Raw genomic sequence first — 20,649 nt, forward strand, 5'->3', positions numbered from 1 at the left:
CACACGGGCCAGATAAAGGCAAGTATTTTTTCTTCGTTCTTTTCAGCTGGATGTGGGCGTCACTGGCTAGGCCAGTATTTATTTCCCTAATTGCCCTTCAGAAGGTGGTGGTGAGTTCCAAGTCAGGATGGTGAATGGCTTGGAGGGGAACTTCCAGGTAGTGGTGTTCCCCTGTGTCCACTGCCCTTGTCCTTCTAGATGGTAGAGGTCAAAGGATTGGAAGGTGCTGTCGAAGGAGCCTCGATGAGTTGCTGCAGTGCATCTTGTAGATGGTACACACACTGCTGCCACTGTGCATCGGTGGTCAAGGGAACTAATGTTTAAGGTGGTGGATGGGGTGCCAGTCAAATGGGCTGCTTCATCTTGGATGTTTGTTGAGCTTCTTGAGTGTTGTGAGAGCTGCACTCATCCAGGCAAGTGGGGAGTATTCCATCACACTCCTGACTTGTGCCTTGTAGATGGTGAACAGGCTTGGGGAAGTCAGGAGGTGAGTCATTCACCACAAAATTTCCAGCCTCTGACCTGCTCTTGTAGTCACAATATGGCTGCTCCAGTTCAGCTTCTGATTAATGGTAGCCCCCAGGATGTTGACAGTGTATAATAGAAGCGGCACACTCAACCATATGCGCACTTTGTATTTTATTGCTACCGTGTCAGCGATTATACAACATGGATTTAATCAGTAGTATCTCCAGATTTATAGCTTCAGAGCACACAGTCTGAATTTCAGGGTTGCTAATCTGTTGGTTTTTCATCCGGCTACCTATTACATTCAAATCACACTTGGAGGTCTTGATGCAGGGCCAGAATATCTGTTAATGTAAAATTATTCAGCCGCCTTCAAATTAAAACTTTCTCACTGCGTCATATTTTATCCTGACTTTTGGTAAGGAGAATAATAAACTGGACAAATCATTAAAAAAAAGCAGAAAATTGATACCCGGACGTATTACCTACTCCTGCTATTGGAAGTAGATAGCAATGCAAGAAATCTGACCACTTATGGGCTCTAAGATGATATAAGAACAGAAGATGCTGGGTTTTTGACCCAATAAAGACTGAAAAGGGAAAAGGTGTGAATTGTTCAGTTGTTCTATCAGAGAGGCTGTACCTAACACTTAGGTAGGAAGGGGCATGTGGTCCTGCAATCAGAATTTAGGGACCTAGGTAGAAAATTAGCAAGCAGGACCTCAAATGTAGTAATCTCTGGATTACTCCCAGTACCACGTGCCAGTGAGTACAGAAATAGGAGGATAAGGCAAATGAATGCGTGGCTGGAAAGATGATGCAGGAGGGAGAGCTTTAGATTCCTGGGACACTGGGACTGGCTCTGGGGGAGATGGCACCTGTACAAGTCGGACGGGCTGCACCTGAACAGAGCTGGGACTGAGTTCCTTGTGGGCTGCTTTGATAGTGCTGTTGGGAGGGCTTTAAACTAACTCAGCAGGGGTGTGGGGACCTAGAGAAAATATTAGAGAGGAATACCAGGGTGCACAAAATACTGGGAGAGACAGGTAGCACTAGTATAGAGAATAGTAATTTAATAGGTGAAGTCATGGTGAGGGAGAAAGTAATAAAATCTATATCAGGTTTACTGTGCATGTATGTGAATGCACAGAGTACAGTAATTAAGACTGGGGAGTTACAGGCGCAGATTGCCATGTGGAAATATGACATTGTGGCGATAACAGAGAGGCTCAAGGAAGGGCAGAACTGGGTGTTAAATATTCCTGGGTACACATTGTTCAGAAAAGATAGGAAAGGAAGGAAAGGAAGAAGGGTGGGGTTATTTGTCAAGGAAAGCATTCAGTGCTGGAGAAAGAGGATGTCCTAGAGGGTTCAAGGACAGAATCAATTTGGCTAGAGCTAAGGAACAAAAAGGGTGCAATTACATTGCTCGGTGTAGTCTATAGACCGCCAACTAGTGGGAAGGACGTAGAAGAACAAATCTGCAGGGAAATTACAGAGAGATGCAAGCATTATAGAGCAGTTATAATGAGTGACTTTAATTACCCGACTGTAGACTGGGACAGTGGTAGTGTAAAGGGTGGAGAGGGGAAAAAGTTCCTAGATTGTGTTCAGGAAAATTTTCTACAGCAGTATGTGTCCAATCCAACAAGAAAAGGTGCACTGTTGGACCTGGTTCTTGGAAATGAGGAGTGGGCCAAGTAGATCAAATGTCAGTCGGGGAACATTTAGGGGACAGTGATCATTGTATTGTACGTTTTAGGATGATGATAGAAAAGGATGATACTCAATCCAGAGTAAGAATCATTAACTGGCCGAGAGCTGACTTCGATGGGGCCAGAACGGAGCTGGGCCAGATAGACTGGAACAAAAGATTGGCGGGAAAAACTGTAGCTGAACAATGGGCTACTTTCAAAAAAGAATTGGCTGGGGCACAGTCAAGGTATATTCCATCGAAAGGGAAAGGTAGGACTAACAAATCCAGAACTCCTTGGATGAAAAAGCAGATAGAAGGTGAGAGAAAGAAGAAAAAGTGTGCTTATGGCAGGTGTCAGGTAGAAAATACAATTGAGAACCAAGAGGAATACAGAAGGTTCAGGGGGAAGGTGAAAAAGCACATTCGAGAAGCGAAGAGGGATTTTGAGAAAATACTGGCAGCCAACACAAAGGGGAATCCCAAAGTCTTCTACAGACATATAAATAGTAAATGGGTGGCAAAAGGAGAACAAGGGCTGATTAGGAACCTAAAAGGGAATTTACACATGGACAAAGGGGCCATGGCTGAGGTATTAAATGAATACTTTGTATCCGTCTTTACCAAGGAGGTAGATGCTACCCAGGCCATGGTGACAGACGATGAAACTGTGTCACTATAGGGTTCAAAATTGATAAGGAAGAAGTGTTGATTGGACTGTCAGTACTTAAAGTTGACAAGGCACCAGGACTGGACGAGATGCATCCAAGGATATTGAAGGAAGTGAGAGTAGAAATTGCCGGGGCACTGGCCATAATTTTTCAGGGGAGGTGCCAGAGGACTGGAGAATTGCAAAAATTACACCCTTGATCTAAAAAGGTTGTAAGGATAAGCCCAGAAATTACAGACCAGTCAGTTTAACTTCAGTGGTAGGCAGGATTCTAGAAACAATTATTCGGGATAGAATTAGTAGTCACATAGAAAAATATGGGTTGATAAGGAAGAGCCAGCATGGATTTCTAAAGGAGAAATTGTGTTTAACTAACTTGCTGGAGTTTTTTCAAGAGGTAACAGAAAAGGTTGATGAGGGTAATGCTGTTGATGTGGTGTGCATGGACTTTCGAAAGGCATTTGATACAGTGCCATGCAACGGACTTGTGAGTAAAATTATTGCTCATGGAATAAAAGGGACATTAGCAACGTGGATACAAAATTGGCTGATTAATAGGAAGCAGAGAGTAATGGTCAATGGGTATTTTTCGGGCTGGAGGAAGGTTTGTAGTGGAGTTCCCCAGGGAGCGGTATTGGGACCCTTGCTTTTCCTGATATATATTAATGATCTAGATCTGGTGTGCAGGGGACAATTTAAAAGTTTGTGATTGATACAAAGCTTGGCAGTGTTGTAAACTGTGAGGAGGACAATGTAGAACTTCAAAAGGATGTAGACAAGTTGGTGGAGTGGGCAGATAGGTGGCAGATGAAGTTCAATGCGGAGAAGTGTGAGGTGATGCATTTTGGTAGGAAGAACATGGACAGACAATATAAAGTAAGGGTGAAATTTTGAAGGGGGTGCAGGAGCAGAAAGACCTGGGTGTATATGTGCATAGATCATTGAAGGTGGCAGGACAGGTGGAGAGAGCAGTTAATAAAGCATATAGTATCCTGGGCTTTATTAATAGGGGCATAGAGTACAAGAGCAGGGAGATTATGCTGCATTTATATAAGATACTCGTTAGACCTCAGCTGGAATATTGTGTACAGTTCTGGGTGCCACATTATAGGAAGGATGTGAACACATTGGAGAAAGTGCAGAAGAGATTTACAAGAATGGTTCCAGGGATGAGAAACTTCAGCTATGAGGATAGATTGGAGAGGTTGGAGGGACTGTCCTCCTTGGAGAGGAGAAGGCTAAGAGATTTAATAGATATGCTCAAAATCATGAGGGGGCTGGACAGGGTAGATAGGGAGAAGCTGTTCCCGCTCGTAAAAGAATCAAGAACGAGACGGCACAGATTTAAAGTGATTTGCAAAAGCAGCAAATATGACGTGAGAAAAACCTTTCTCACACAGCGAGTGGTTCGGGTCTGGAATGCACTGCCTGGAAGTGTGGGGGAGGCAGGTTCAATCGAGGCATTCAGGAGGGCATGAGATGATTATTTGAATAGAAACAATGTGCAGGGGTACGGGGAAAAGGCAGGGCAATGGCACTAGGTCATAATGCTCATTTGGAGAGCCGGTGCAGACACGATGGGCCGAATGGCCTCCTCCTGTGCTGTTAAAATTCTGTGATTGATTCTAACAGAATTGGTTATCTTTTCTCTCTGTTTTATTTCTGAACTTACCACTTTGGCTACATACTTTTTTTTAAACTTGTCATCTGCCCACACTTGAAACTTTGTTAACAAGGAATTTAAAAAAATGTAGCCAGAAAGATAGGTGAGGTTATTCTGGAGTTATTTTATTCTAGCCTCATTCAACCCAGTGTACGAAGTGTATTTGCATATATAGTGTATAGAGAGAGAGAGAGCAGCAGCTCAAGGTCCACTCCCTTCTGCTCCCCTAACCCCTTGTACATTGTTCACTTTGAGCCACAATCGAACAGCTCCTGTCTGTCTCTCCCTTGATTTGCGATTAGACACGGAACGCAGGCTGTTTGGGTGGAGCCTGAATCCGAGGTGCAGTGTCACTCAGGGGCTGACAGCAGTTTGCTGCAGTGTGTGTGTGTGTGCTCTTACTGAATGGGAATTGTGGGAGGTGGAGAGAAACCCTCTCTCGCCTTGTCTCCGAGCTTCTTAAAGAGCAATTCATCCGAAGGCACAGAACAAGAGAGAGAGAGAGACAGAGAGAGAGAGGGAGGCAAAACCAGCCATCACAGAGTGGATTAATGCTCACAGCCTTTCCAAAAAAAAATCAAGAGGGATCAAGAGAAATTGACGGTTAGTACTGCACTATTAATAAAAAAAATATATTTTAAAAAACAGCATTTCTAGCCAGTCATGTTTAGAACAAAAAGCTTAGTTACTTCAGGCAGGTGAGAACTACAATGTAAGACTGGCGAGGTTCAGCTCCCTTCCTGGGTACCTGCAGTTGTTTTATCCGAGGGCTATCTTTAATGGGATTTAATCTATTTTGGTGTGTGTTTGGGGGTGGGGGGGTGGGGGTGGTGGGGGGTTAGAAAGTGACGGGCATCTTTCTGCTGAAGATGTTTGTTTTTTGTTTCAACATCGACTCGCCTTTGTGTTTTGAGGTGGACAATCCGGGATCATCACAAATACCAACTGTTCAAACCGCAGGTACCATCAGGTAGGAAGTCTGCAAACAGTAGGCAATAGCGGAGCACCTGCTTGACCTGTCCTTTCCACTCAGTGATGGTCCTGCTTGACCTGTCCTTTCCACTCAGTGATGGTCCTGCTTGACCTGTCCTTTCCACTCAGTGATGGTCCTGCTTGACCTGTCCTTTCCACTCAGTGATGGTCCTGCTTGACCTGTCCTTTCCACTCAGTGATGGTCCTGCTTGACCTGTCCTTTCCACTCAGTGATGGTTCTGCTTGACCTGTCCTTTCCACTCAGTGATGGTCCTGCTTGACCTGTCCTTTCCACTCAGTGATGGTTCTGCTTGACCTGTCCTTTCCACTCAGTGATGGTTCTGCTTGACCTGTCCTTTCCACTCAGTGATGGTTCTGCTTGACCTGTCCTTTCCACTCAGTGATGGTCCTGCTTGACCTGTCCTTTCCACTCAGTGATGGTCCTGCTTGACCTGTCCTTTCCACTCAGTGATGGTTCTGCTTGACCTGTCCTTTCCACTCAGTGATGGTCCTGCTTGACCTGTCCTTTCCACTCAGTGATGGTCCTGCTTGACCTGTCCTTTCCACTCAGTGATGGTCCTGCTTGACCTGTCCTTTCCACTCAGTGATGGTCCTGCTTGACCTGTCCTTTCCACTCAGTGATGGTCCTGCTTGACATGTCCTTTCCACTCAGTGATGGTCCTGCTTGACCTGTCCTTTCCACTCAGTGATGGTCCTGCTTGACCTGTCCTTTCCACTCAGTGATGGTCCTGCTTGACCTGTCCTTTCCACTCAGTGATGGTCCTGCTTGACCTGTCCTTTCCACTCAGTGATGGTCCTGCTTGGTCTGAGACGAGTGTTGCATGGGTTAGTTGTCTGGAACCTGAGACACTGCACAGGATTTGAACAACCTGTGGACACTGGCTCATTGGGAGAGGACTTGAGTATGTTATTACCTCAAATTGTGCTGTGGTTAAAGTTCTTAATGTTTATAATACGATAATCTTGCAGGAAGATAGTGAATGTAATGAATCGACAACAGTGGAAGTAGATGATTGGATCTGTTCTTGGTGCTGTTTCCGGGGCTGTGGTTCTGGCTGTTTTGCCTGTTGTTGCTATGACATCAACCCCGTAAAACTAGAACAAAAAAGGGCTTCAAAGATCAGATCTTTAACAGGTTATTATTAAAATTAACTTGCCCCCACCCACCCACCAAATGAACTATTTCACTTGATAACGCCACAAGGTGTTGATGCAAAATTGTGCAGGATTTTCAGTCAAGTGTTTTGTGTCATTGTCAGCCCACCGGGCACAGAGGGAAAGAATGTGTTGATCTGACCGAGTTCAGGAGTTTAACTCCTTATGGTGCAAGGATTTCAGTTACAGCCAATACTTTGAAATCAGCGGGTCCTACAACAGGGTCAGGTCAGGGGGACAGGGGTGTGATGCTCCGCCAGAGGTCGGAGTGTCCGGACATGGATAGTCTGAAGGGACTTTTCCAAAATCAGTGGCAGGACCTTCCCCCCTGGTTAGTTTGATATATGTGCAATGTGGAACGGAGCCATTTAACCCAACACTGATCGCAGGTTTTATCCTAGAGCTGTGCTTATTTAGCTTAGCTCTAGTTCGGGAGGGGGAGGCCAGTAGAAATAGTCACTTAAGACCCTGTACTACCGAGGGAGGAATCTCAGCCAGACCCTCCTCATCACTCAGTGTGCACCTGTTGAGTGAAGAGGAGGACCAGCTTAGATGTGATACCCCCGTGGTTCAATAGTCTGCTGGTATATACTATCCAGGCTCCCTCAGGCAAGATATCGAGATGCCTGTCTCCTGTAGCCAGTGAAACTGTGTCTTCAGAAGGCTGGAGAAAACTGAAGGGAGTAAAGCAAATGTAATGAGCATTAACCTGTATCCCTCCTCCACTTTGTTGAACAAAATTCATGTCCATAGGAATGGATGGGGAAGGTAAAGGCTCAATTCCTAAGTGACAATTACACAGTAATAACTGGACAAACAGCTGAATCGGGTAGATGGTCTGGGGCTAGTCTTGTCTTGGCTCAATAGTAGCACTCTCACCTCTCAGAATCCAGATATTGTGACCTCAAGCTCCATCTACAGGATTTGAACACGTAACCGACACTGACTCTTCAGCGCAGCACTGTAAGAAAGTGCTGCATTGTTGAAGGTGCTGTCTTTCAGGTCAGACGTTGACTGGAGGTCTTGTCACTCACCTGAGGTGGGCGTGAAAGATCCAATGGAGATCTCTCAAGCCACAATCACCAAAACAGATGAACTGTCATTATTTCATTGCTATTTGCTGCATTCTCTATTTATTTGTACAACAGCCGTGACCACACTTCAAAAGTAATTTATTGGCTGTTAAGTACTTTGGAACAGCCTGAAAAGTTCTACATAAATGTGAGCTGTTTCTGAGTACTGAATTAAATAACTTCACTCAAATTCAGAATCAACACCGATTAATCAAGGGAGATAGAAACTGGATGGACTCACAAACAATGCAAAATGTAACTTTCTCAGTGACATAGTCACTGCAGTTTGGACCAGACGCTTAAAATGGCTGCCTCTGGAATACAAGGTTTTTTTTTAGGGCATCTTTGATAACTAAAAATCTCTGACACATTTCTCCAGAGCTGTACAAGCTGATTAAAGGAGTTGTTGGTTTAGACAGAGGGAAACCATTTCCCCTGGTGGAGGAGTCCACAACAAGGGGGCAGCGCCTTAAAATTGGAGCCAGGCCGTTCGGGAGTGATGTCAGGAAGCACTTCTTCACACAAAAGGGGAAGTGGAAATCTAGAGTTCTTCCCCCCACCCCCCAACCCCCAACAAACAGCTGTTGAGGCTGGGAGTCAGTTAAAAAATTTCAGAACTGAGATTGATAGATTTTTGTTCGATACGTGTTCTTAAGGGATGTGGAGCCAAGGCAGATAAATTGAATTAAAATACATATCAACTCTGATCCAACTGAATGATGGCACAGGCTTGAAGGGGCTGAATGTCCTACTCATGTTCCTATGCTCCAAAACTCAGCCTGTTAGCTCACACTTCAGTGAATAGAGCTGTGGATAGCACTCTTATTCTGATTTGGTTAAAGATGGCTGGTGCTGACCATATTGGATTTTACTTGGCGTCTCAGTCCCTTAAGAATTCTCCGCCAATTTGCCACAATTAAATAAAGGGAGTTCTGTTGAAGGGTCATTCGGACTCGAAACGTTAACTGTGTTCCTCTCCGCAGATGCTGCCAGACCTGCTGAGTTTTTCCAGGTATTTTTGTTTTTGTTTTGGATTCCCAGCATCCGCAGTTTTTTGCTTTTATTTAAATAAAGGGAGTAACTGACAAATCTGCCACTCTCTTCAGATTTTTAATCACCACTTGCTTTACCTAATTTTCTCCCTTTTATGGAGGTGCTTCCTTGGTGCTCAGTGTATTTGTTACTATGGTCCAGTTGCTGTAGGGAATGCATTACCCAGAACCAGATCAACTATGTCCGGTTGGATAATTGCCCTTACATAGGATGCATCTATCTTTGATGACACTTTACCCAGAATTTGTAGCAATCTTCGTTCAGCTTCTCCCGTTTGAGCTGGGTTCGTCACAATGCTGGCTGATCACCCTGCCCCATCTCCTCCTCTCGGTCACCCATTCCTCTTCCAACCCTGCTGTGTGAAGTCTTTCGCCAACTGCATCCTTCCATCTGGTCTCAATCCTTTCTCTTCTCCTAGCCATCGTATCTCCATCACCAACCTCACCACATATTATCTCTCTCTCTGTCTGCAACAGATGACCATGTCACTCCAATATCTTCTCAGCTACTTTCTTCCACAAGCATCATTGACTCCCCCCTCACCCCCCCACCGATGTGCTTGTTCCAGTTTTTGTCCTTTCATGTGACTCCACACATCCATCTCAGCATCCGCAATCTCATTAGTATCCAGTTCCTCCCTTCTTGATGTGGTTGAAGTTTCTTGTAGATTCTTCCTTTCGGCTTCAATGGTCCCTTTCCTATCACAGAACACCCCACTGCACTTTTTCCAATTACCCCAACCAGAGCTATTCTGTTGCTTAATTTCCATACCCATACTTCCATCTTCTGCCACCAATGACTGCAGGTCCTCAGGTAATTGAGACTACTCACTTTCTCCAAGTCTTCACATCTTCACTCTGATTCTCTTCCCTCGGCTCAAACTGACAGTCCATTTATTGGGTCTTGGGTCTACTGATCTTCGTACCCCTGCTTTCCAGAGCTTTTCTCCAGTTCTCCAGGTACTCAGTCATATTCTCATCATTCCCACCACATAGCTCAATGCCAGCTGCAGATATCATTGACCCTGTCTCACTTGCGCAGTTTGAATATCCATGACAATCAGGAAGAGGAAGGGGCTCAGTGCCGACCCTTGGTGCTATCCAGCTTTGAATTTGAAACTCTCATTCTCCCAGACCCTGATTCCTACTCTTGTCTGGCACTATTTGTACATGTCCTGGAATCATCATCAGCACTTGTCAGAGTCTCTGCGAATTTTAACACATCTCCAGACTTTCTTCCTAGACACCCAGTCATAAACCTTTTCCAGGTCAATGGAATACTCTTCATTTTGCATTGACCTTCCCGATATATCTCTGTTGCTTGTCTCAAAGCAAACATAGCATTAGTAGTGCTTCTTCCGAGCATGAATTGAACCGGCCTTTGTGGATTTCCACTATTTTTCTCAGTCTCTGGTCCATGACTCTCTCCAATACCTTGAAGGTATGTGGTAGGAGTTTAATTCCTTGGTAGTTTTTGCAACCTTGAATGCCCTCTTTTCCTTTGAATATTGTGACCCATATTCACATAGGCAGGTCCATACTTCCTCTGGTATATAATCCAGTCCTACTGCTTCGCCGCTTCTCATTTCTTTCAGTGATGTTCTGTTTGCTTCCAGATTGATGCTTGCTGTCATTCCTTGATTTGTAGCTACCTCTTCTGTCTTTGTTCTTGGGATTTCTGCATTCACAAGCCAGTTAATGTATTGGCCTGACCTCTCTTTGATTTCATCCTCTTTCACTAAGGTTATGCCACCTGCATACTTGATTGTACATACATTTCCCACACCTTTTGTTCACCTATCTCGAGCAGCTGCTATTCTGAAGATATATTTTTGTCCCTCTTTGACTTCCATATATTTCTTCCATGATCAGGGTACCTTCTCGAGCAATCATTTTCTTTGCATTCCTGTTTGCCTTTTTGTACTCTTCCTTATCTTCTTTGAGTCCTGACTGTTTCCACTTTTTTAACAGTTCCTTCTTTTCTTTGACTGTACTTTCTATGTTTTCGTTCTACTGCAAGTTTCTTTCCCAGTCTTTCTTCTCCCTGATGACCTTTCACACACTTCTTCACCAGTTTTTTTATTCTTTCATGGGATGTGGGCTTCGCTGGTTGGGCCAGCAATTATTGCCCATCCCTCATTGCCCTTGAGAAGGTGGTGGTGAGCCACCTCCTTGAACCGCTGCAGTCCCTGTGGTGTAGGTACACCCACTGTGCTGTTAGGAAGGGAGTTCCAGCATTTTGACCCAGTGACAGTGAAGGAAGTCAAGATGGTGAGTGGCTCGGAGGGAACTTCCAGGTGGTAATGTTCCCATGCACCTGCTGCCCTTGTCCTTCTAGGTGCCAGAGGTTGCAATTTTGGAAGGTGCTGTTGAAGAACCTTGGTGAGTTGCTACAGTGCATCTTGCAGATGGTACACACTGCTGGTACTGTGCGGTGGTGGTGGAGGGAGTGAATTTTTAAAGTGGTGGATGGGATGTCAATCAAGCAGGCTTATTTGTCCTGGATGGTGTCGAGCTTTTTGTGTTGTTGGAACTGCACTCATCCAGGCAAGTGGAGAGTATTCCATCACAGCCCTGACTTGTGCCTTGTAGATGGTGGACAGGCTTTGGGTTTTGCTAATCAAGCCTGCCACCAAGTTCCATCAGTGTTCAAAAGTCCTATTTCTCTTAGCGGTCCCACCATCTGACCTCGGAATTCCTCCTTCACTTGTGGATCTTTGAGCTTCCACCACCTAATGTTCTGTCTTCTCTCTCTTCTGCCGCAGTGTTTTCTTTGCAATCAGCTCTACCATTAGCACTCTTGGGTGCGTGGTCAGTGCCTCGCTAGGGAAGACATTGCAGTTAAGAGCAAAACACTGCGGATGCTGGAAATCTGAAACAAAAACAAAATTGCTGGGAAAACTCAGCAGGTCTGGCAGCATCTGCGGAGAGGAACACAGTTAACGTTTCGAGTCTGTGACTCTGCAGGTCCTGCAAAGGGCTTTGAAGTTATTTGTTTCCTTTGCATGTAGAGATGTAATCCAGCTTCGTTTCTCTACTGTCCCTGTTGTAGGTTATAAGGTGGTTTCTGTGTTTTTGGTATCAATGTATTAATATCGTGAAACTACCAATTTATCCTAAAAGCTCATCTGGTTCCTTCAGGGGACAAAGTCTGCCAGTCTGACCTACACATGACCCCAGATCCAGAGCATTATAGTTGATTCCTAACCAGCCTCTGAAATGGCCCCAGCAAACCACTCCAGGGAAGGAAAGCACTGTGAGTGTACCTACAACACACGGGCTGCAGTGGTTGAAGAAGACGCTCGGCGCCACTTTCCCAAGGGTAGTTCGGGAAATAATTACAGGTCTTGGCAGTTTAGCTCACACCCTAAGGTAGAATATTAAAAACACAGCCAGTAACGGTCAGGCTGTTGCTAATGGTGCTGTAAATGGCATCAGATAAGGAAGGGGAAAATTGACCAGGCTTTCTTGCTGTCCAGTGATCCCATGCCTGTAGGACATTTGAACAAGAGGAGGCCATTCAGCCCATAGAGCCTGTTCCACCACTCAATTCGATCATAGTTGATCTGTTTTGTAACTCCATCCAGCTGCCTTGGTTCCACAACCCGTAAGACTGTTAGCCAAAGAAAAAGTTACCAATCTAAGTTTTGAAATTTTCAGTTGATTCCAAATGCCTCCCCACTGCCTTAGCTTTTTAGGGGCAGGTTTCCATTCCCCTTTGTGTGTAGAAATGCTTCCTAATATCACTCCTGAATGGTCTCCTTGTTCTGGGCTCCCTTCACCAGAGAGAAAAGTTTCTCTCTATCTACCCGATCAAGTCCTTTAATCACCTTAGGTATGTGTGTCATTGGGTGGAGCTAAGAGTGGGCTTGGCTGTGAGGGATCCCACAGTTCAATATTCTGTGCTGCTCACTGTGAAGGCCCACACATGAAGAATGGCCACCTGAGACAAGGTCCCAAAGGATGCCTGGCTCTAAGGAACTGTAATCCCTGGAACAGAGAGCTCTCAGTCAAGGTGGGAGGTGCAACCATTGAGGAGGGGAAGAGTAAAGGAGGGGAAGAGTAAAGGAGGGGAATTGTCTTTTTTTAAGTAAATTAAACCCACTGAGAAATCGTGGTTTTCTACTGCCAAAATTAATCAGAAATGCCAGATTCATTGCTGTCTGCCTTCAGGGCAAGTGTGTCACATTATTTAATTTGCAGTCACATCGCAATAAACAGTACAAAGACTCAAAGTGCAGCATTCAGCTGGCTGTGATATTGTTGGGATGCATCAACTCCTGGGACAGGTACAGTTAATTGGAACTAGGGATTGCTCTCCACTGTGGTATGGTTCCTGTCCCAGTTTATGCTTCTTCCAGGTTATTTCTGTCCCTGTTACTAATACTCATGTTACATTAAACCGAGGCCCCTTTGGTCTGTTTATCTGAATGTTAAAAATCCTTACCTGGAGAGAGCAGGGAGTTCTGATAGTGATGTGAACATCATTCCTCCCTCAATAAGAGCCTCCAAAAAATTAATCATAATTTGGCCTTTCAGCTAATTGCTGTTGGAAGGATTCTGCTACAGCGCATTTACTGCTGTGTTTTCCTACTCAACAGGTCACTGCTCCCCGAAACTGTGTGAAGTGATGAAACAGTCACAGTTTGCATTGATATAGCATTCCTAATTTCTTTTTTATTCATTCTCGGGTTGTGGGCTATTCTGGCTGGGCCAGCATTTATTGCCTATCCCTAGTTGCCCTTGAGAAGGTGGTGGTGAGCTGCCTTCTTAAATCGCTGCAGTCCATGTGGTGTAGGTACCCCCACAGTGCTGTTAGGGAGGGAGTTCCAGGATTTTGACCCAGTGACAGTGAAGGAACGGCCGATATATTTCCAAGTCAGGATGGTGAGTGACTTGGAGGGGAACTTCCAGGTGGTGGTGTTCCCATGTGTCTGCTGTCCTTGTCCTTCTAGATGGTAGTGGTCGTGGGTTTGGAAGGTGCTGCCGAAGGATGGACAGAGATGTCCTAATGGAGAGGGATGTCCCAAGGTGTTTTGCAATGAAGACCCTGGGCAGTGGGCTTGGGGGAATGGTTTGTGGACCAAAGGTATAGTCATAGATAGGTGCTGAGGAGCACCTGAAGGAAGAGATGTGGCAATTAAGAGGGGATAGGAAGACAATCCTTGGTGGAATGGAAAAAGAGAGGTGATCATAAATGCCTTTTGGCAGAAATTCAAGAGGACAGGGTTTAAACTGGTATGTAGGGTTAATAAAGGTTGCAGGGGTTTGGTGAGATAAATCCATGTAAGGATTTGTATCTGAGCACTCCTAAGCATATTGTAGCCATTATGCTGAACGCAAGCTACTGACAGGTCAATAGCCAGAAGACACAGATTTAAGATAATCGGTAATGAGGAGAGACAATACAATCCGAATGGTACAGTTTTAAAGGGGCTGTAAGAACGTAGGGATCTGAGGGTGTTTATGCACAAAGCCTCGAAGGTGACGGGACAGGTTAACAAAGCAGCTAATAAGGCATATGGAATCCTGGGCTTTATAAATAGAGGCATAGAGAGTACACAAGCCAGGCTGTTATGCTAAACCAGCTCCAATGAGAGGATTGTGTCTAATCCTGCACACCGCACTTTAGGAAAGATGTGAGGTTTTGGAGAGCTTATAGAAGAAATTCACCAGAATAGTTCCAGGGATGGGGGATTACAGTTATGCAGATAGACTAAAGGAGAAAAATTGCAGGAATATGGGGAAAGAACTAGGAATTGGGACTAAATGGATTGTCCTTCGAAAGAGCCAGAAAGAGCAAACTCGATGGACTGAATGGCATCCATCTGTGCTGTACTATTCTTTGATTTTATGATTGGTTCATGATTTCATGAAAGGAAATCATGTGCAACAAATTTGTTAGAGTTCTTTGAGAGTGTGTAAAACAGGAAGGATAAAGGGGAACTAGTAGACATAGTGTGTTTACATTTCCAAAAGGCATTCGATAAGGTGCCAAATAAAATGTTACTACACAGGATAAAGGCTTATAGTGCCGATAGCATGGATAGAGGATTCGCTAATTAACAGGAAACAGAGTTGAGATAAAGGGGTTGGCAAACTGTAATTAGTGGAGTGCCAGAGGGGTCAATGCTGTGGCTTCAACTGTTTGCAATCTGTATTAATAACTTGGATGAAGGGACTAAGTGCATTGTAGCCAGATTTTCCGATGATACAAAGAGAGGTAGGAAAGCAAATTGTGAGGAGGCCAGATTTTCGTGGAGCCAGGCAAACTTAGGAGGCCTTTCAAATGGCGGGAGGGACCAGGATACAGAAGTCTGACCTACGTTTCTGGCAGATTCCATTTTTGCCGAAGGGGGAAGGGTCGGATCATGAATGAAACAGGTGGGAAACCCGAACTCAGCTGGGCCACTTAAGATTAGTTCTGAGCTCAAACAGACACTATTTTCCCTGTCCCAAGGGCCTCTACCCACAGTGTGGAAGTCACAAATTTATGGAGGAGGCATAAATGCTCTTGAATGGTAGATGATGTCTACCTAAATGTTATGATATGAAGTTATTTAAATCCTCAGACCTGGGGATTAAAAAAAAACAGACTACATTTTTCAGTTGGAGTAAGGAAGACACCTGCTGCTGGAGTGCATTGATTAACAGGCCATCTGGTGTAGCTTACAAAAAGCCATTAGCCATCTGTTCCTGCAGTTTCAATAGACTTCATTGTAACATCTCCCAAGGGTTATTATTACAGCTGAGCCCATTATGAATGCACGACTGAGTTTCAAAAGCTCAAAAACACCTTTGTGGGGGAGGAGTGCTGAATTCACATTTTTATTGACAGTTTTCAGGGGCTGTTAATGGATTTGCTGTCTTTGATGTGGTTAGTGAATAGAAGTTTGTTTGTTTTTACAACAGGTTGACCACTTGGGTGGATTTGGAATTTTTGAATGGGTTTCATAAACAAGAGTTTTTTTTCCAGAATCAAGTGTGTATGAATAAGAACTCTCTTAGATTGTTAGGAGGTTTTTTTTCATCTCCTGAGTTCTGCCCATAGTAGATACTGGGTGGGTGGCTATGGAGTGGTATGGGTGGCTTGGAGGTGGCATGGGTGATATGAGGAGGCATTGGAGGTGGCATGGGTTATGGAGGTGGAATTGGGGTATGAGGAGGCATTGGAGGTGGCATGGGTCATGGAGATGGAATTGGGGTATGAGGGGGCATTGGCGGTGGCATGGGTCATGGAGATGGAATTGGGGTATGAGGGGGCATGGAGGGGTGAGGGCTAGAGGACCTAGAAGTCTTTTGCACAACTGGGCCAAAGTTTCAGTGAATCAAGGCGGGCCTTCCAACCAACATGTCTCCGGTCATGAGGGAATCTAAAACTAGGGGGCACAGTTTCAAAATAAGTGGTCTCCCATTTAAGATGGAGATGAGGAGGAATATTCCTCCTTCCAGAAGGTCATTAATCTTTGGAATTCTCTACCCCAGAGAGCAGTGGAGGCTGGGTCATTGAATATATTCAAGGCTGAGTTAGACAGATTTTTGATTGACAAGGGAGTCAAGGGTTTGGGGGAGGGGTGGGGCAGGCAGGAAAGTGGAGTTAAGGTTGCACTCAGGTCATCTTATTGAATGGTGGCGGAGCAGGCTCAATGGGCTGAATGGTCTACTCCTCCTCCTATTTTTACATTCTTCTTGTGTTACGATTGCAAGAGCACACACACAAAACTCCGAGTTATATTTCTTACTGAGCTCTTCATCCTCAGAATTATTTTGAGCTGGAAGTTTCGAAAGCACTATCCTGAGTGGCGTTGCTTGAATCGGATCTGATCATTAGGATCAGCAGCTCGGGATTCATGTAAATTAAAGGGAACAGGGATTTAAACTTTATCCATGACCCTGTGGATCTATGAGAACACAAATTGCGAAATTGCCTGATCTAGTTCTGATTAAATTATCTCGAATGCAGACAAACCTGATGACATCTCTTCAGCCAATGAGTTGTTTTTGTGGTGTAGACCCAGCTGTTCTGTAGGTTTTGAAAGGGTATGTCTCCTATCGATGGTGCTGTGAATAAAGTTGGGCTGCAATGGGATGAGACCACACAGTCAGACAGCGCTGTCAAATTCAGGGAAATAATAGGAATGGATTGATTGTAACTCCATGGGGGAGGGGTCGGAGGGGGGAATCGAAATTGCTGTGGTGACTAGGTGTAGTGACATAGCCGGCACGTTACAGAAGAACCTGTGTTTCTGTTTCGTCTTGTGATCGGGTCTAGGTGGGGTTTTTTTTAGAGTTTTCCTGTTATCCTAAGGTTGCTACTGTAGACTGTTACTAGTAAAAACCATTCTTGTTTATTTACAGATCTATGTACATCTCAGCATTCTACATGAGGTCGTTCCTCTGCTTCCCTCCAGATCTCTGTTACTTAATCATGTGACATTGCATCATAGTTACATCAGCAGTTACATTAGTCTCAGTGCTCTTGATGTTAACCCTTTACTCTACAGTTTCCACCATCATCAGAAGAAATTCTTCCTCAACAGAGTGGGCTTTGCTGTTCAGAGGTATATACCTAGGAATCGATCCCTTATTTTCCTAATCTCCCTCTTTCTCTCCTAATGATCCCGGCTGACCCAAGGTTATAATTCAATAGGTGTTGACAATCCTCTGGCACCTCATCCAAATGGTTCAATTCTAATGTGGAGACTGGACAGTAAGTTTCAGGATCTTCAGCCTTGAGAGCATCATTACTGAAACCAACCCTGTCTGCGCCCAACATCTGCTTTTCAACAAGAATCACTGGGTAATGATCAGGAGCAGGAACTTTGGTTAATTATTTTCCACCTCCAAATTTTCAGAATCCTGTGACCAATTGTGATGTTCATCCAAACGCTAGCTAAGGTCAATTAACTCTTAAACGATTCTCATTCTAAACAGACGAAACTCAACAGTTCTTGATGTGCCCATATATCCCTAACAGCAGTAGAAAACAATGTAAGGCAAATTTAGACAGATCTTTTAGAGTGAATTGGGATTTTTTTTTAAAGCCCAGAATGGCCTTCCTTGGGCCTTTTGGGTTGTAACTGTTTCTGAAACAGTTTAGTATGGTGGAGTGGCTCCCAAACTCAGATTGTATCACGCATCCTAGGTACAACCAACGGCATTCGGTTTGGCGTACACTAAAATATTTTGTAGTGGATTGGTGTCAGCCTGTTATTGAGTGAAAGCCGTATCACCATCAGGCACAGTAAGATCTTGCCCTCTGTCAATGCAATCTCTGAAAGAGAGTCTCTGCAATAGTTTAACTGCTTTTTAATGACCAGGGTTTTGTTCCTCCAGTGATGTACTCTGCCGCAGAAACGAACTGATAATGAACCAATGTTGGGCCCATCTGCCACTGGCAATGGTTCTGCTTCAGTATTTGGAGCAGGGCAGTCAGAGCAGGTGAACATCCTGGAGAGTCTAATATTATTGACAACAGATTCATATGTTTGTCACCTCCAGGCTATACTATTCCAGTGCGCTCCCCGGCTCCTCTCCCATCTTCCTCCCCCTGTAAACTTTAGCCTGAGCAAAGCTTTTCTGCCCATATCCAAACTCGTATCATCACCCCTGTGTTCATCGATGTACATTGTCTCCTGGTCCAGAAACGCCTCAAATTTAAAATTGTTATCTAGGTGATCAAATCAGCTCCATGGCCTCACCGCTCCCTATCCCTGTAACCTCCTCTGCCCCAACAATCCTTTGAGATCTCCAATTCTGGCCTCTTGTGCATTTTGAATTTTCTTCACCCCCACCATTGGCGGCTGTGCCTTTAAGTGTCCAGGTTCTAAGCTCTAGAATTCTCTCCTTAAACCTCTCTGCATCTCTGCCTCTCTCCTTTATACTCCATGGCCGTTCTGGGGGAAGCGCTAATTCATTCTGTAAGCTTAAGGCTGCGGCATTCAATCAAGCTGCAAACAGGCCAAGGCTGAGAGCAATTGTTTGCCCCGTAGTTCCCAAAGGCTTTACTAAATCACCAGGGGACTTCTCATTGTGTTCTCCTGTTCATCAGGACAATTCCATTTGTTCTTGTGAATTGAGGAGTGCGACCTGAGTGAGATTTTTACCATCACTTTGCTGGTGGGGCTCTGCAATCTGTTCTCAGGCTAGAATGGGATAGGACTGTATCTGTGGTTGTTATGTGAGTTCTGGGTCAAGACCCTTTGATTGGTGGTTTCTTAACATTTTTGAATTTAAAAACAAAGTATTCAGGCTTCCTGTTGCTACTGAAAACTCATTGAGACTTTAAATTATTAACATTTCCACATCACCAGCTTTGAACCAATTTGCCAGCTTCACTTAGTGAGAGGCGCTATCTTTATGGGTTAAAGTCACACTGCAGAGCCTTGGCCACATAATCTAGATTGATGCTTTGGTGTAGTACCGAGGGAGTGCTGCACAGTCAGTGCCGTCTTTTGGATGAGGCATTAAACTGAGATGACATAGAAGATCTCACTGAGCTATTTTGAAGGCACCATACCACCCTTTACTCTGCTAGATTCACAGATGCTGAGATTGAATGAATGCTGCCAGTGCCAACCTAGAAGCTGTCTCGCAAAATTACCTGACTTGCTATTTTTGACTCAGAATATTTTGATTTACATTCGGTGGCAGAGCAGGTGATCGGATGGCCCGAGGTACAAATATAGCAGTTCCTAATGATGGTTCCCCTGTGCCTGACGTAGCCGAGGGCTGATTATATCAGGCCAAGAGACTCAGCATTAGCTTCAATAAAACAGGACTGAACACAGAATAAAAGCAAAATACTGCAGCTGCTGGAGATCTGAAATAAAAACGCAGGAGTGCTGGACAAACTCAGCAGGTTCTGGCACCTTCTGCGGAGAGAGAAGCAGAGTTAACCTTCCGAGTCCAATGTGTCTCTTCTTCAGAACTGTCAGTTGCCAAGAGTCATACGGACTCAAAACATTGGGCGGGATCTTCCACACCCTCCCCTCCGCTGGGATCTTCCACACCCTCCCACCCCCGGGATCTTCCACATCCTCCCTCCCCCCGGGATCTTCCACACCCTCCCACCCCCGGGATCTTCCACACCCTCCCCCCGCTGGGATCTTCCACACCCCCCCCCCCCTCCCCCGCTGGGATCTTCCACACCCTCCCACCACCGGGATCTTCCACACCCCCCCCCCCCCCCCCCCCGCTGGGATCTTCCGCACCCTCCCCCCCGCTGAGATCTTCCACACCCACCACCGGGATCTTCCACACCCTCTCACCCCCGGGATCTATCGCACCCTCCCCCCGGGATTTTCCACACCCTCCCGCCACTGGGATTTTCCGGTCCCTTCCCAAGTCAATGGGCTTCTGGCTGGGGCACCCTCTCTCCCACGACATGTCCCACCCGCGACAGGGCTGGAAATTCCCGGCCGTTAACTCTGTTTCTTGCTCCGCCGACGCTGCCGGACCTGCTGGATTCTTCCAGCACTTTGTGGTTTTTATTTAGCTTTGAACGCAGACCGGTTCCGGTTTTATTAGGTCATGCACGAGCTTCCTACCTCCTGCCTAAAGGATTTTGGAGTGTGGGGTTGCCCAGGTTATGCTCCCCCACATCGGCCTGGACTTTTTATTCAGATTTTCACCTCTTCCAGATGATCATTTGGTGGGTTGGTGCGTGTACATTTTGTCATACACAATGTATCAGAGTTGTACGGGGCCAGCGGGTTGGCCAAGAGAGTCTTTCCCTGTTGCCAACGTTTGCCTAAGTCTAGAAGTTACTATACATCCATCCCTTCTGGATCCCTTTAACGCTGGGACATACTTATCGGGGATGTGTGAGGTGGATGTCCATGTGCATTCATGAATAGGATGGTTACAGCACAGAAGGAGGC

At 45.3% G+C, this 20,649-nt stretch overlaps 1 protein-coding gene across 2 annotated transcripts in view; it reads left to right on the top strand.

Moving 5' to 3' along the window:
* The first annotated feature begins 4,868 nt into the window (after positions 1–4,868).
* LOC144671378 (synaptosomal-associated protein 25-like) overlaps positions 4,869–20,649 on the top strand; it is a 91,982-nt gene continuing 76,201 nt past the window's right edge. Inside the window, exon 1 of one of the 2 annotated variants that reach the window (XM_078533252.1) lies at positions 4,869–5,097. The gene's annotated coding sequence lies outside the window, so the exon portion shown is untranslated. The remainder of the gene's footprint in view (positions 5,098–20,649) is intronic. The other variant, XM_078533253.1, reaches the window with a different exon arrangement.

Source organism: Cetorhinus maximus, chromosome 32 (assembly GCF_964194155.1).
Source record: "Cetorhinus maximus chromosome 32, sCetMax3.hap1.1, whole genome shotgun sequence".
Classification (NCBI taxonomy): domain Eukaryota; kingdom Metazoa; phylum Chordata; class Chondrichthyes; order Lamniformes; family Cetorhinidae; genus Cetorhinus; species Cetorhinus maximus.